Source organism: Ovis aries, chromosome 16 (assembly GCF_016772045.2).
Source record: "Ovis aries strain OAR_USU_Benz2616 breed Rambouillet chromosome 16, ARS-UI_Ramb_v3.0, whole genome shotgun sequence".
NCBI lineage: Eukaryota > Metazoa > Chordata > Mammalia > Artiodactyla > Bovidae > Ovis > Ovis aries.
In genome coordinates this window covers 48,286,333-48,303,694 of record NC_056069.1, presented here as the reverse complement: position 1 = coordinate 48,303,694, position 17,362 = coordinate 48,286,333, and the positions used below count along the sequence as shown (strand labels likewise).

General features: G+C 35.4%; 1 non-coding gene across 1 annotated transcript; it reads right to left on the bottom strand.

The window, feature by feature from the left end:
* Nucleotides 1-6,765: 6,765 nt before the first annotated feature.
* TRNAC-ACA (transfer RNA cysteine (anticodon ACA)) lies at nucleotides 6,766-6,837 on the bottom strand. Its single transcript has one exon. It is a non-coding gene; the product is annotated as a tRNA-Cys (tRNA).
* Between the last annotated feature and the right edge of the window lie 10,525 nt (nucleotides 6,838-17,362).

Below are 17,362 nucleotides of genomic sequence, written 5' to 3'. Positions count from 1 at the left end.
GTGGTGCTGGAAAGGATTCTTGAGAGTCCCTTGGAGAGCAAGGAGATCAAACCAGTCAATTCTAAAGGAAATCAACCCTGAATATTCATTGGAAGGACTGATGCTGAAGCTGAAGCTCCAATACTTTGGCCACATGATGTGAAGAGCTGACTCATTAGAAAAGACCCTGATGCTGGGAAACATTGAAGACAGGAGAAGGGGACTACAGAGGAAGAGATGGTTGGATGGTATCACTGATTCAATGGGCATGAGTTTGAGCAAGCTTCAGGAGAAGATGAAAGACAGGGAAGCCTGGCGTGCTGAGTCCATTAGGTCGCAAAGAGTAGGACACAACTGAGTGACTGAACAACAACAAAATTTGTACAAGTCAGACACAGAAAAGTAGGACTTTCTTTAATGTTAAAATTAAAAACACTAAGGTATTTATAATGTTGATAGAGATCTCTAAATTTTTATTCTCAATTTAAATATCCAGAAGACTCCATGTAATTCTGTTTGTTTTATAGCAATTTTTCTAGCTAAACTTTTAAACTGTCCTCGAGGAAATTTTACAGTCTTGGTTCAAATAAATCTGCTTTTGAGGAAGGATCATGTTGCATCACTGTGAGTTTATGGATGGTTGTCTGAATGGCCAGTTGTGTTCCTAAGAAAAGCACGTGTGTTTTTAACTTTATCTTAATTTTGATGTCATATTTTCTGATATGAGTGACTGGGCTCATGCTGATGCTTTGGTGATTTGTGTATGTGTGTGTGTGTGTTTATTTTTGTGCTATCTTAATTTAAGCATTTCAGCAGGAATTATCAATCCAAAAATTAAATTTAATCTTTTTTTGTAAAAAAGTATAACATTAATTAAACATATATGCTAGAGATTTATAGACATTCAAATAAATGACACTAAAGTCCAATTTTTGCCAAATGCTCTATAACTCCATATGCCCATTTGTGTCTGAGAGTAAAAATACTGGTATTGAAAAATGTCAGTATCAATGTAAAGGCTGAAATGTTTTCCCTCCATTGTTTTGTTTCCTTTATTGCTTTACCTGAATTGTGTTGTGAGTGAAATTATCTCCAAGTTACTGCATGATTTTATGGTTTGGAGTTAAGAAAACCAGAGCTTTATCCCAGCAAATAGTAAAACAGAATTATGTAAGTCTGGCTTACTAATACAACTGCGATTCAATACAATATCTTCCTTTTTCTTCAGTAGAAATTATTCTTACTTGGAAATCAAATATTGATGGATTTTTCCTTAAAAATCAGAAGAGTTGTTTTTTAACTGCTTTTCCCCCCACAATCAAAACAATATGTCTTGCTACTGCTCATTCTCCTTTCTGTAATACATGTACTTTTAAAAGTATTTTGGTATAATAACTTACAAAATATGATTAATTGACATTTATTTGATACTTTATTACTATTCTTTAAATATACAGCAGAGACAAGAAGCTAACCAATAGAATAGTTTTTTTTCTTTAATTTTTATTTAAATCAGAGTCTAGACCATAGAGTATGTTACTATACCAAATTAATGAGACTTATTGCTCAATATTTTAAAAAGAAGACATCGGTAAATTTAATTTCTATTTTCTTTTTGGATATATCTTCTGTTCTTCATATTTCTTTAGATATTTGATCAAATATTTCAAATATATTTAAACAAAATGAGGTTTTAAAAATATCTAAAACATTTTTTAATAGAACATTAATCATCTTTATTAACATGGATTTTCTTATGTTATTTCTTTTCAACTTATCTGTAATATAAATTCAGCTGAATTAAAATATAGGCTTTTGTTCAGGTTCAGGTAAAATAGATATTAATGAATTAAATTAAAATTCAGATTCAGGTGAATTAAAATATAGGCTCATGTTCCTCTATCAACAAAATCTAATTACCTCTGGTAGAAAGCCACTTTTAAACAATGCTTTAAAATTTTACATTAAAAAAATGTTCTTATGAAAGAAGTACACGATTATGTTCATTATGTATATATAAATAAAAATAAAAATCTAAATTATTAATAATTATAAGATGATTAAACACGATTTAACAAATTTTAAGTGCATAAAATGATGAAAAGTATTCCCTATAAAATGTGTAAAAAATAATCAAGTTAAAAACTAAACATATAAACAACAATTGGATTAATGTTAATGAAAAAGTAAGTATAAAAATAAAACAAAACTACATGAACCTGAAAGAATTCCAAAGAAATATTAGGAGTGATTGCCTTTAGGTAGATGCTGCAATTTTCTTTATAATTTTAAAGTTTTGTATGAAAAATATAAATTTCTCAGAAAGAGCAAAATAAAACATAAAATCAATATATATGTATGAAAAACTGAATTTCTCACCATTGTTATTATATAACTCTTTCCTATATAAATAATATTTTAAAGCTAGGGAGAGCTTATTTCATTAGCAATATTTTTAAGGATCTCATAGTCTTTCTATAAAAATTTTTATTTTAATGTTTAACTTCTGTGTATAGCTTTACAATTTCTAAATATTCCCAAATGGATTTTATTTACTAAGTTATGACATCATGATTTGTGTAAAAAATATTTGAATAATTTTATATATTTTTTCTATAAATGTGAAATCTAGAATTCAAGGAATGATGAAATATTTTAGCTGCACAAAGAAGATAATTGTAGGATTGAAAAGGTGGGAATTCTGAGCATTTGATGTTGTGTCACAAAGATCATTTGTGACAGAATAGTGTCCAGGTTATTATTACTAGAACCTATGAAAATGGGTACCTTATAGAGCATAAAGGACACTGAAAATGTTCCTTAATTAATGGAAGAAGGCAACATAAAGACATTTTTCCTATGGCCCTCCAGATTAAACACAGCCCTCCTGACTGCTTAATTTTAGCCCAGTAAGATCCACTTTGGACTTCTGACTTACAGAATTTTGATACACTTAATTTGTGTTGCTTTAAACCATTACGTGTATGGCAATTTGTTATAGCAGCAAGGAAAACCTAACACATCATCTCACATTATAGCCAAATCAGTTAATAGGATTGCAATTTTAAAATGATTCTCCACTTTGAAAGTATTCATTGTCAGGACTAGAACCTAGATTGTTGTGTGTGTGTGTGTTATGTGAGCACGATGATTGATTTCTCTATTCCATATTACTATATCATCAGTCGTGTCTGACTCTTTGCAACCCCATGGACTATATAATCCATGGAATTCTCCAGGCGAGAATACTGGAGTGGGTAGCTTTTTCCTTCTCCAGGAGAATCTTCACAACCCAGGGATCGAATTCAGGTCTCCTGCACTGCAGGTGGATTCTTCACCAATTGAGCCACAAGAGAAGCCCTTATATATAATAGCCTATGTCATTTGACTACCATTGTTATTTTAGTTCACACACACACAAAAAAAAGCCAACACTTAACTGATAGAATCCAAAAGGAAATGCTCAAAAACATCACCAGTGGAAAGAAAAAAAAAAAAGTAATTGACAGTTTTTAACACATTTTCATTTCAGTATGATTTCAAACCTCACAGCATATGGTAATTGGTTTGTCTTGAAGTGATTTTTTTAAAATATGCACTTTTCTAAAAAGTGTAGCTTCTTGAGCTGTCTGTCGTTTTAAATAAATTCACACTTTTCAAGCATATTTGTTTCCACCTACTGCATCTGATTATGGTGCCCCCCCACCCCCGCCACCATCTACATTTGCATAGTCTGTGTGGGCTTATCTGTGGACAGGAACATGTTGTTTTCAATTGGTGATGGGCCCAGAGAAGAGCCGTTCTTATGTCCTTTCCTGTATCAAACTTGAGTAGTTCTCACCAGAGAGGCCTAGCTTCTGCTTTATAATATACTTTTGGTGTGACCTTGACAATAAATGACATCATCCAAATTTTTAACTTCTACATAGGCTAAAATTGAGCACTCTATATTAAAAAAAAAAACAAAAACAACTTCTAGAAAGCTTTTTCATTTTTTATGAAGAGAATTCAGAACATATAAAACAAGAAGTTTTAATGAAAATTCTTACTGAAGAAAGGTTAATTAAATAAAAGCTAGTTTATATCAAGCTTGCTAGAAATGGTATTTTGAAAGACACATTTGAAAACAGAACTAAACATAAGGCTATTAAAGAAGCCATGAAAGAATTGGGAAGCACTACTTATTACTTTTGAGGGAGTATTGGCAGCATCTATTATAAGCATATTTTGAAAAATACAGGGTTGTTTTCAAAATGTTATGGGGATAATTGGGTAGCTGGGATAATTTGCTGAATAAATATTGGTATTCTGTGTTTCCTTGTTTTTTTTTTTTTTTTTCAAAAAATAAAAGTCGTGAAATGGCATCATAATGAAAAGTTTGGAAAAGTCAGACAAGTTTTTAAAAAGCTGCCAAAGTATAAGATAAAGTCATAACTACTGATGAAAGATGATCCAGGACTGGGTAAATATTGAGGTCAAGATATATGCAGGAATTGATACCACCTGAGTGTGCCATTATAATTTTAAATATTTCCCAACATTAACTTTTACAGTGCAACTTAATAATAAGTTAATTGATGCTTTCTATTCCTAAAAATTATGAGGTCTTGACCTTTTAAAATGCATTAAGAAAATAAAAACAAAGCATTGTCAGAGATGAAAAGTTAAAGTTATCCAAATCCAGTCATCCAAATATTTAGGGTTGTAATGATTGTGTACCTTATTACAGATATTCTAATTTCATGTGCTTTAGCTGCTGTTGATAAATGCTTTCATCCTTTTTATCTTTTTCTTTTTGAAGTAGGAACTTTAGTAATCTTCTTGGGGTGTGCTCTAGAGAACTTGAATTCTGATTCTACCCCTTTGTATCACCTGGAGCTCTTTAGGTAGTATGGCTTCCCAAGTGGCACTAGTGGTAAAGAATGCACCTGCCAATGTAGGATACTTAAGAGATTTGTGTTTGATCCCTGGGTCAGGAAGATCCTCTGGAAAGGAAACGGCAATCCACACCAGTATTATTGCCTGGAAAATTCCATGGACAGAGGAGCCTGCTGGGCTCCTGCAGTCCATGGGGTCACAAAGAGTCAGACACAACTGAAATAACTTAGCATGCATGCACACTTTAGGTAATATATGACAGAAAACCCACTGAAGATGACTTTAACGTCTAGAACATTAATTTTCTCAAATTATAAGAAGCATATGAAAAAGATACTTCTAGGAGTGTTTAATTCAGTAAGTTAGTAATATAAGCAAGAACTTAGCACTGTTCCTTCTTCCTGCCATGCCATCCACAGTTCCATGAAGCTGAGTTCAGTGTTGTGCATTCTTTCTCTATATATTAAAAAATAAGTAAATAACTGTAGAAGCTTCAAGGACCATGTTCTTACATAAGAACTGAACAGGAATTTAGACTATGTTAATAAAATGTCTCTACAACATCCCAGACTTGTGTCTAGAATATATCTTGTTCACACTACAATCATTTGAAAAGGGGAGGATGGCTTTGATACTGTTATCAGTGATTCAATGCCCATCACTTGGAGTTAAGAGACTTTCCAATGTCCCTGGAAGAATAGGATCATTAAAAGCCATTTATAGATTTACTGCAATCTCCATCAAAATTCCAACAGCGTTTTTCACAGAAAGAGAAGAAATTATTGTAAAATTTGTATAAAATCACAAATAGCATCTAATAGGCAAAGCAGTTCTGAGAATACTGGAGTCATCACACTTCCTGATTTAAAACTATGTTACAAAGCTATATTACAAAATGGTCAAAACAGAATGGTACTGGCATTAAAACAGATGCATACACCAATGGAACATAAAAGAGAGCCCAGAACTGAACCTATGCATATATGGTCAAGAATGCCAAGACCATGCAATGGAGACAGGAAAGTTTCTTCAACAAATGGTGTTGGGAAAATTAAATATCCATATGCAAAAAACAAAAACAAAAACAAAAACATGAATCCTTATCTTTTACTTACACAAAGATTAACAAAAGATGGATTAAAGACATAAGTATAAGACCCTAAAAAGTAAAACTCTTAGAAGAAAAGATTAGCTATAATCTCCCTGATATCGATTTTACAAGGATACTTTTGGATATGACATCAAAACAGAGGTGACAAAAGCAAAACTAAAAAGTAGGAGCACATGAGACAAAACATTTGCTGCACAGAAAAAACAAAAATCAGCAAAGTGAAAAGGGAACCTATGGAAAAGGAGAAAATAATTGTAAATCATTTATCTGATATGGTGTTACAATACCCCAAATATAGAAAGGATGACTCCAAATGAATAGCAAACAAAAATCATTAAAAATGGGCAAAAGACTTGCATAGCCATTTCTCAAACACACACACACACACACACACATGCACACACACACATGGCTAGCCAAGCATACGATGGCCAACATCTCTAATTATCAAGGAATTGTGATTCAAAACCATAATGAGGCATCACCTAATCTCTGTTAGGATAAGTAAGTAAGTAAGTAAGTGAAGTCGTTCAGTCGTGTCCAACTCTTTGTGACCCCATGGACTGTAGCCCACCAAGCTTCTCTGTCCATGAGATTCTCCAGGCAAGAATACTAGAGTGGGTTGCCATTTCCTTCTCCAGGAGATCTTCCCAACCCAGGGATTGAACCTGGGTCTCCTGCATTGCAGGCAGATGTTTTAACCTCTGAGCCACCAGGGAAGCCCCAAAGTGATATGAGAATAATTTTACTAATGAAATAGTACTGGAGTGGATTGCCATTTCCTTCTCCAGTGGATCTTCCCGAACCAGGGATCGAACCCGGGTCTCCTGCATTGTAGACAGATGCTTTACCGTCTGAGCCACCCAGGAAGTCCTTCTGTTAGGATGGCCATTATATAAAAGACAAGGATAACAAGTATTGATGAGGGTGTGTAGAAAAGGGAACCCTGTTACAAAAACGATGGGAATGTACATTGGTACAGTCATTATGTAGAGTTTCCCAGGTGGCTCAGTGGTAAAGAACCCTCCTGACAATGCAGGAGACATGGGTTTCGTCCCTGAGTTGGGAAGATCCCCTAGAGAAGAAAATGGCAACCCACTCCAGTATTCTTGCCTGGGAAATCCTGGTGGGCTACAGTCCTTGAGGTTACAAGAGTCTGACAGGACTTAGCAACTAAATACACACAGTCATTATGAAAAATACTACAGAAGTTCTGCAAAAAATTAAAAATTGAAATATCCTATGATATAGCAATCCCATTTCTAGGTATATATCATAAAGAAATGAAATCCAGATCTCAAAGAGGTATTTGTACTCCCTTGTTCATTGCAGGGTTATTCACAATAGCCAAGAAATAGAAACCATCTTAGTGTTCATCTACAGGTAAATGGATAAAGAGTGGTATATATACAATGGAATATTATTCATCTATGAGAAAGAAGGAAACCTTGCCTTTGTGGCAACACAGGTAGACCTTAGGGGCATTTATGCTAAGGGAAATAAGTCAGATACAGAAAGACAAGGAGTGTATGTTCTCATTTATATGTAAAATCTAAAAAAGCTGAACTCATACAAGTATAGAGTAAAATGGTGGTTTTTAGGAGCTGAGGATGGGTGAGAAAAATGGGAAAGCTACTGGTTAGAGGGTACAAACTTCCAGTTATAAGATAAATACATTTTGGGGCTCTAACATATAGCATAATGACTATAGTTAACAATATTGTGCTGTATATTTTAAAGTTGAAAATAAAAGTTGAATTTAAATGTCCTCTCCACATATACCCACAAAATGATAAATATGTAAAATGATGGAACTGTTATTTAAGCTTATTGTGGTAATGAATGATTCTATAGTATATACATGTATAAAGCCATCATGCCATACACCTTAACTTTACACAAGGTTATATGTGAATTACAGGTCAATAAACTTGGAAAAATAGATAACAGAGTTTGTAAAAGCAACAGTAAGTGTATGCCAGATTATTAAACACTATTTTAGCTGAACATTTCTTTTACACTTAGATTGTCTTATTCCATTGTCCTATGTTGTGTGTTGTTTCTACAGGAGAATGCTACTGATCTAATTGTAACTGTCATCTCATTGCAAGTTATTTAGCTTTCTTGTAATAGCTTTAGAAGATTTTCTTTAGCTGTGATATTTTGTCGTGTGCCCCATCTTTGGATGTGACATTTTTTTCTTGCTACAAATTTCATCAGTTGGATTTTCAATCTATAGACTCATTTCTTTCCTCTTTTTAGGATGATAACTGCAGCTTCCTCCCCCTCCAACAGAAGCTTTCTCACCTTTGTATACTGCTGCTGCTGCTAAGTCGCTTCAGTCGTGTCTGACTCCGCGACCCCATAGATGGCAGCCCACCAGGTTACCCTGTCCCCGGGATTCTCCAAGCAAGAATACTGGAGTGGGTTACCGTTTCCTTCTCCAATGCATGAGAGTGAAAAGTGAAAGTGAAGTCGCTCAGTCGCGTTCAACTCTTAGCGACCCCAGCCTACCAGGTTCCTCTGTCCATGGGATTTTTCCAGGCAAGAGTACTGGAGTGGGTTGTCATTGTCTTCTCTGCCTTTGTATACTACTGTTTTATAAAGACTGCTGTTGCTGCTGCTGCTAAGTCGCTTCAGTCCTGTTCGACTCTGTGCGACCCCTTAGACGGTAGCCCACTAGGCTCCTCCATCCATGGGATTCTCCAGGAAGGAATAGTGGATGGGCTGCCATTTCCTTGTAAAGACTAGCACTTTATTATTAACTATTGATGTTTCTGAATATTTTCCCACTTATGACATCTTTTTATTAATGCCTAAGAAATTCTGGGATATTTACTTAGAGCTATTTTTTGATTTAAACTGTTTTTCTCAGTAATGCCCAATCTATTCTTTTGGCTAAAGAATGGTAGGTATGTTTTCATTTTCAATATGTCAAAGTTATATGTCTTCATTTATACCTGTGCTATTTGTCCCATGCGTATTTTCCTCTTGCAAATTTCCATATGCATTTCAAATGTGCTTATTTTTATGTCTTTTCTAATCTTTATATGGATATGGGTTCTTGTTTGGACAGTGATTCTTCTATTTCTGGAATCCATTTAGTGCTTATAATTGTGCTCTACTTTCCATGTGTTAGTCCTTCAGTTGTGTCTGATTCTTTGTGAACCCATGGACTAGCTTACATCAGGCTCTTCTGTCCATGGAATTTTCTCTGCAAGAGTGCTAGAGTTGGTAGCCATTCCTTTCTCCAGGGGATCTTTCTGACCCAGGGATTGAGCCTGGGTCTCCCATGCTGGAAGCAGATTCTTTACCATCTGAGCCACTGAAGCCCAGCTCACAACTTTCTGTGTACCTCTGATTAAAATGATCGTGGTGTTCCCTTCTGCTAGACTAAAGTTTAGACAGTCTTACTCCTGACTCTAGGTTCCTTGTCTCCCTTTTTCTAAATGCATCTGTCTTTGAAACTTTGTAATTCTAAATTGTTTCTTGGCCCTTCTGAAATATAAAGATTTTTTTTTTTCAAAACCTATTGCAAGTATAAAGAGGGAAGGAGAAAAGCAATATAGGAGTAAGAGAAAAAAGTTATTATGGAATTATATGAAATCATGTATGTGAAAATTTTGAAAACTGTAAAGCACTATATAATTGAAAGAAACTCTCATTCAATAAAAAATAAAATAAAAAAATGTTGCTGGAAAACCCAGGATTATTTTCTCAAGGACCCGAGGACCATTCATTTGAAATGCAATCAAGAAAGTTAGTGCTTCTCTCTCCCAGTATGTGCAAGAGTGTAGGAGTCTTACTTCATTGCTGTACCTTGCTTCAAGTTGTAAACTTACCTCTTTTCATGAGGATATGAGAAAATTTGCTTTCTCTTTGAATAAAGTGAATTAGCAAGCACAGGTATACAATGATTCTCTCATCTTAGCTTTTAAAACCGTTCCAAAGCTCAGACTGAGTTTAGCCTCTTCCTTATTGTGATCATTTTGAATAGAATCTTCCTTCCTGTTTAAATTTTATAGTGGAATATTTTTTTAATCTCCCATTTCTGTATGAATTCTTATCATTCATGATTACATCTTTTCCTTTGCCTGTTTTTCTTGAGAGTAGTTTTGTGGTCAGTTCCTAATGTCTACAATCCCATATATGTTTCTCACCAGTTTCTCTCATTACAGTTCAGTGTATGGAATTTGTTTTTAAAAATTGCTGAATTCAGGATTTATATTCATGGACACTACAGATTTGAATTATCATCCTGTTAGGACAACTCTGCTCCTTCACTAGCCTTAAACAGCTTGCTTTTGAGCCCACTGGATGGTTTATATCTGGACTTGTCACCGTGAGTGCTCTACACATTATCGATTACTGATTGTCATTATGAATTCTGGTTAATAGGGGTATGCTTTTAAATTTTACTTTAGTTTCTCTCTCTCTCTCTCAGGCTAGAAGAACTAATGTGAGTATGTGCTTCATCCAATATTTTGCCAAGAATAGCTACCTTTAGTAGATGCTTATTGGATATCATTCACTCTCCTCTTCTTATTCATAGAGTCCTATTTTTGTTTAGGAGAGCAATCTGTCCAGTTACAAATATTCACTTGTCTGTATTTCCGTGCAGACAATCTTCTCCATGGAACAGAATTCTAATCAACACACTTGTGATGATAATCTTTATGTAATACCACTCTTCATAAATGAAAAGTTAAAACAGAAAGATATGTCTTCCTTGACTCATCAGCCTTTTCTTTTTCCTGCTTGAAATTTAGTTCTAACCACTGGTTATGGGGCAACCAACTTGCAACCAAGAAGACAAAAATCACATTATATAGATAGCTGAAGAGTAAGCGAAAAAGAGTATGGGTCATCAATAACTTCCTCAAGCACAAATTGTCTGTAGTCCCAGGGAGAGGCAAATTTCTTGAGGTCGATTTACAACATAGTTTATGACCATACATGATTTTTCCGGAGGCAAATCTATGAAATCTGAAATAAAATGGACCATGAAGATACTCCTAGAGAAATGAACCAGGGTTAACATGACTGACTAACCAAGTAATGTCCTCCACTAACAGGAGTATGTAATCTTCCTAATTCCTCACCAGAAGAATTTGATATGTGTCATGGACCAGTGATTGCTGTTGGTTTCATACTCTCCTTTTATTAGTTTTTATCTTCATCTCTCTCTATCATCACAGTTATAAACTCTTTCTCTTTTACAGTATGCCCATTTGTTGGAAATAAGCAACCTATTTTCAAAGATTTTATTTGTGATATTCATGAGAATCCACATCAGGATCAATGGAGAATGAAAAGCCCAGCAGTCTAAAGAATTTGGCCCACAATTTCAATGCAGTTATTTAATTCGATTTGGAACTTCCTTCTTGGTGAGTGTCTAAATATCTCTCTTTTAAGAGGAGTATGTGAATACACATTAATTAGACAAAGAACTAAAGTGTTATACATGCTTTCATTTGCCCAATGGGAAGTCTCGTTTTTTTTTTTTTTTTCCTGATAAAATTAGTCTAATTAAGTTGGAGGCAGCAAATTATCTAGCTAAAACTACTCAGATTTTTTATTCACTTATACTCAGTAGTGTTCATATAGCAAAATTCTAAAAAAAAAAAAAACCAAATATAAACAAGTGGAACTTCTTCAAGCTAAAAATAAATAAATAAATAAAACATCCATAGCAATGAAAATAATCAATGAAATGAAAAGGCAATCTACTGAATGAGAGAAGACATTTTCAAATCATAACTCTATAAAAGGATAAGCTCCAAAATACACCACAGAACTCACATATCTCAGTCTCAAAAATTCTGCATAGACATGTTTTCCAAAGAAGACATCAACATCATTAATGGTCAAAGAAATGGTTACTGAAACCATAGTGAGATATCGCCTCACCTGTGATAGAATGTCTGTTGTTAAGAAGACAAGAAATAACAAGTCTTGGCAAGGATATGGAGCAAAGGGAACACTTGTACACTGCTTGTGAGAATGCAAACTGGTTTGGCTACTATAGATAACATTATGGAGGTTTTTCAAAAATTTAAAGTAAAACTATATATGATTCAGCAGTTTACTTCTGTATATTTACCAAAAAAAGAGAAAGAAAACCAGAACTCAAAAAGATACATGCACTCCAATGTTTACTGCAGTATTATTTACAATAACCAACATATAGAAACAATTTCAGCATCCATCAGTGGATGAGTGCATAAAGGCATTTCAGTGGGGCTTCCCTCACAGCTCAGTTGGTAAAGTATCTGTCTGCAGTAAAGGAGACCCGAGTTTAATTCCTAGGTCGGGAAGGTCCCCTGGAGGTGGAAATGGCAACCCACTCCAGTATTCTTGCCTGGAGAATCCCACGAACAGAGGAGGCTACTTGTCCGTGGGGTCACAAGAGTTGGACACAACTTAGTGTATAAACCACCACCACCGTTTTTCACCTCTATAGAAGAATGAAATCTTTCATTTGCGACAACATGGTTGGACTTCAAAGGCATTATGTATGCAAGTAAAGTCGGAAAAGGATAAATATAATACAGTTTCTCTTATATGTAGAGTAGAATCTATAAATTTTATCAATGAAATATCTCTATATCTATTAGATTTCAATCATATGAAATATCTCTATATCTATTAGATTTCAATCAGAGAAACAGATGATTAATATTAAGCAACAAGACATTTTCTATATAAACTAGGTCATACACAGTGTGGGAAAAACTAGAGAATTAAATGTTCAAACATAATCATAAAAATGTCCTTAGGCAGCTCCAGTAAAGGGGAACAAATTGAAACTTGAAGAAAGCAGGACATATCCAGCTGTTATAATGATTGGGCAGGGGGGCTGATGTTGATGCCTATGGAAGTTTGGTGGTCTATAAATTTAAAACAAATTTCCTGATGGTAGGCTTGAGAGTCACAGTTGAACTTCAAGGATGGCAATTAATAAGAAGTGATGGAAACTGAAATATGTTAAAGGAGAAAATGCATAGACAAACAGAGACCTAACTTACCACTGTGTCTTTCTCTCATTCCCTCTAACGATGAGCTTTGAGAGTGATAGTTACTGCCTCATTTTTGCCTACCAAATTCTCATGCAGATTTTTTTCTTCTGGATAATCCTAAATTGGAAATATAGCAAAATAAATTTGGGTTACAGAATATTAAAGTAACACATTATAAAACCACTAGAGTTCCCTTGAAAAAGTGACAAAGCCTTGAGAGAAAACAAAAAGTTTCTTTTCCTCATTCAATCAGTTCAGACCCTCATTCATGTCTGACACTTTGCAACACCATGGATTGCAGCATGTCAGGCTTCCCTGTCCATCACCAGTTCCTGGAGCCTGCTCAACTCATGTCCATTGTGTCAGTGGCAGCATCTAAACATCTCATCCTCTGTTGCCCCCTGTTCCTCCTGCCTTCAGCATTTCTCAGCATCAGGGTCTTTTCCAATGAGTCAGTTCTTTGCATCAGGTGGCCATAGTACTAGAGCTTCAACCTCAGCATCAGTCCCTCCAGTGAATATTCAGGACTGATTTCCTTTAGGATGAACTGGTTGGATCTCCTTGCAGTCCAATTTTCCAGAGTCATCTCCAATTCCACAGCTCAAAAGCATCTATTCCTTGGCACTCATCTTTCTTTATGGCCCAATTCTCACATCTGTACATGACTACTTGAAAAACCATAGATTTGAGTAGACAAAAATTTGTTGGTAAAGTAATGTCTGCTTTTTAATATGCTGTCTAGTTTTGTCATAGCTGTTCTTCCAAGGAGCAAGCATCGTTTAGCTTCATGGCTGCAGTAACCACCTGCAGTGACATTGGAGCCCACCAAAATAAAGTCTCTCACTGTTTCCAGTGTTTCTCCATCTGTTTGCCATGAAGAGATGAGACTGGATGCTATAATCATTTTTTAAAATATAAATTTGTTTATTTTAATTGGAGGCTAATTACAATATTGTATCGGTTTTGTCATACATCAACATGAATCCGCCACGGGTGTACACGTGTTCCCCATCCTGAACCCCCTCCACCTCCCTCCCCACACCATCCCTCTGGGTCATCCCAGTGCACCAGCCCCAGGCAGCCTGTATCATGCATCTAACCTGCATTGGCAATTTCTTTCACATATGATATTATACATGTTTCAATGCCATTCTCCCAAATCATCCCACCCTCGCCCTCTCCCACAGAGTCCAAAAGACTGTTCTATACATCTGTGTCTCTTTTGCTGTCTTGCATACAGGGTTATCATTACCATCTTTCTAAATTCCATATATATGTGTTAGTATACTGTATTGGTGTTTTTCTTTCTGGCTTACTTCACTCTGTATAATCGGCTCCAGTTTCATCCACTTCATTAGAACTGATTAAAATGTATTCTTTTTAATGACTGAGTAATACTCCATTGTGTTGAGTTTTAAGCCAGCTTTTTTCACTCTCATCTTTCACCTTCATCAAGAGGATCTTTAGTTCCTCTTCACTTTCTGCCATAAGGGTGACACCGTCTCCATATCTCAGGTTACTGATATTTCTCTCAGCAATCTTGATTCCAGCTTGTGTTTCATCCAGCCCAGCATTTTGCATGACAGGCTCGGCATATAAGCTAAATAAGCAAGATTACAATATAAAGCCTTGACGTACTCATTTCCCAATTTGGAACCAGTCTATTTTTTCTCATGTCTGGTCCTAACTGTTGCTTCTTGACCTGAATACAGATTTCTCAGTAGGTAAGCAAGGTAGTTAGGTACTCCCATCTCTCTAAGAATTCAAGCTTGTTGTGATCCACAGTCAAAGGCTTTGGCATAGTCAATCAAGCAGATGTATATGCTTTTCTGGAACTCTACTGCTTTTTCTATGATCCAACAGATGCTAGCAATTTGATCTCTTGTTCATCTGTCTTTTCTACATCCAGCTTGAACTTCTGGAAGTTCTTGGTTCAAGTACTGTCGAAGCCTCACTTGGAGAAATTCAGCATTACCTTGCTTATGTATGAGATGAGTGTAACTGTGCGGTAGTTTGAAAATTCTTTTGCATTGCCTTTCTTTGGGATTGGAATGAAAACTGACCTTTTTCAGTCCTGTGGCCACTGCTGAGTTTTCCACATTTGTTGGCATATTGAGTGCACCACTTTAAACTCATCATCATTCAGTTCAGTCCAGTCACTAGTCATGTCTAACTCTTTGTACTGCAGCATGCCAGCTTCTCTGTCCATCACCAACTCTCAGAGCTTGCTCAAACTCATGTCTATTGAGTCAGTGATGCCATCCAACCATCTCATCCTCTGTTGTCCCCTTCTCTACCTGCCTTAAATCTTTCCCAGCATCAGGGTCTTTTTCAGTGAGTCAGTTCTTCGCATCAGGTGGCCAAAGTATTGGAGCTTCAGCTTCAGCATCAGTTCTTCCTCATTATTTATCAGTCCTTTTCCTCATTATTTACACTTAATTCTCCCAATTTTATCCTTCATGTCTGAAAATAAAACATAACTTCTCCAATGGTAGGATGATACCTGACATCCTTGAAATGAGAGTCACATGCCATGACAGGAAGGAAGAAAAAAGCTGCATGTGACCCTGATGACCTTACTAAAAGGTTTCACTGATTATAAATGCACACCTATAATAACCGCTAATTTAAGACAGTAGTTGTCAAATTGTCTATCATTTGCATTCTTAACTGATGCATCTAGGGAATCAAGAATTATTTACTTGACTATAAATTCAAGATCTGAATCAACATGTATCTGAGCATCAATAAACTTGTTTCAATTTTTCACAGAATATGATTGACCCATTGATATGTAGTTTTATATTTTCAGTTTCAGAGTTAGTTCTTTTATTATCTTTCTGTTCTCTTTTGGATTTGTTGGATGCAATTTTTAGATTGTCTACTTCAAAGACAGGCTATTATTTTTATGACCTACATGTCTATTATTTTTTATTTCTTTAATCTCTTTTTTCCCCTTCTAAATTCAGTGTGATTTTCTCAAGTTTTCCTTATATGTAAAGTTTCAGTTGTCTATTTAATGATATTTTTACTATATTTATTAATGCCCCAAAACATCATTTGGTTATTCATTTTCACCCCTGTCTTTTCAGTATCTGGTTTTAAATAATTATATTATTCTGATATCTAATTATTAAAGTTTTCTTTACAAATCTTAAAGCCATGATCTATTTCAGTTGTTCTCATAAATGAAACATTGATAGGACATTTCAATCTGTCCCACAGTTGTTTCTTTGACCATCTCAGTATGCTGTGTTTATTATCCTTTTTAAATTTCATATTGATTATCATGTCATTTTATTTCATTTCACTTCACATTAGGGTAGGCCATTTTATCCACATGTCCTATTTGTTACAGCTTTAATGACCTTTCTGATGATTTCTGCTACTTGGGTGACACTGTATAGATAGATTCCCTCTAAGTTAAAATATGGGGGAGTTGAGTGTGAGGGGGCAAATTAACTAATACATTGCTTAGTCTGAATTATAATAATGATACTCTGTTTAGTCTGAATTATAATAATGATAATAATAATTACAATAATGATACCTGCCTATTTTATTAAATATCATATGTTTTTAATATAAATTTATTTATTTTAATTGGAGGTTAATTACTTTACAATATTGCATTGGTTTTGCCATACATCACCATGAACCCACCATGGGTGTACACATGTTCTCCATCCTGAACTCCCCTCCCACCTCCCTCCTCGTACCATCCCTCTGGGTCATCCCAGTGCACCAGCCCAAGCATCCTGTATCATGCATCGAACCTGGACTGGCGATTCATTTCATATATGATATTATATATGTTTCAACTTAATAGACACAACTGTGAGAATATTACCTATATCAATTGCAGAAATGGTGTCAGGATTTCTTGAATGTATTACAGATGCCTCAAAACTTGTCATGCAAGAGAATCAGCAGTGATCATTACCATCCTCCCTTTAAATTATTTATCTGCAACAGCTATTTCCTCTACTCTTCCTATAGAGGAGGGGCGATAAAAAATATCCAACCACTTACCTTTGTTCTAAACTCAGAATTATTTCAAAATTATCAGTATTTTGCCAAATAAACAACGGGGCTTCAGTTCAGTTCAGTTCAGTCACTCTGTCGTATCCGACTCTTTGCGACCCCATGAATCGCAGCATGCCAGGCCTCCCTGTCCATCACCATCTCCCTGAGTTCACTCAGACTCACGTCCATCGAGTCCGTGATGCCATCCAGCCATCTCATCCTCGGTCGTCCCCTTCTCCTCCTGCCCCCATTCCCTCCTAGCATCAGAGTCTTTTCCAAGAGTCAACTCTTCACATGAGGTGGCCAAAGTACTGGAGCTTCAGCTTTAGCATCATTCCTTCCAAAGAAA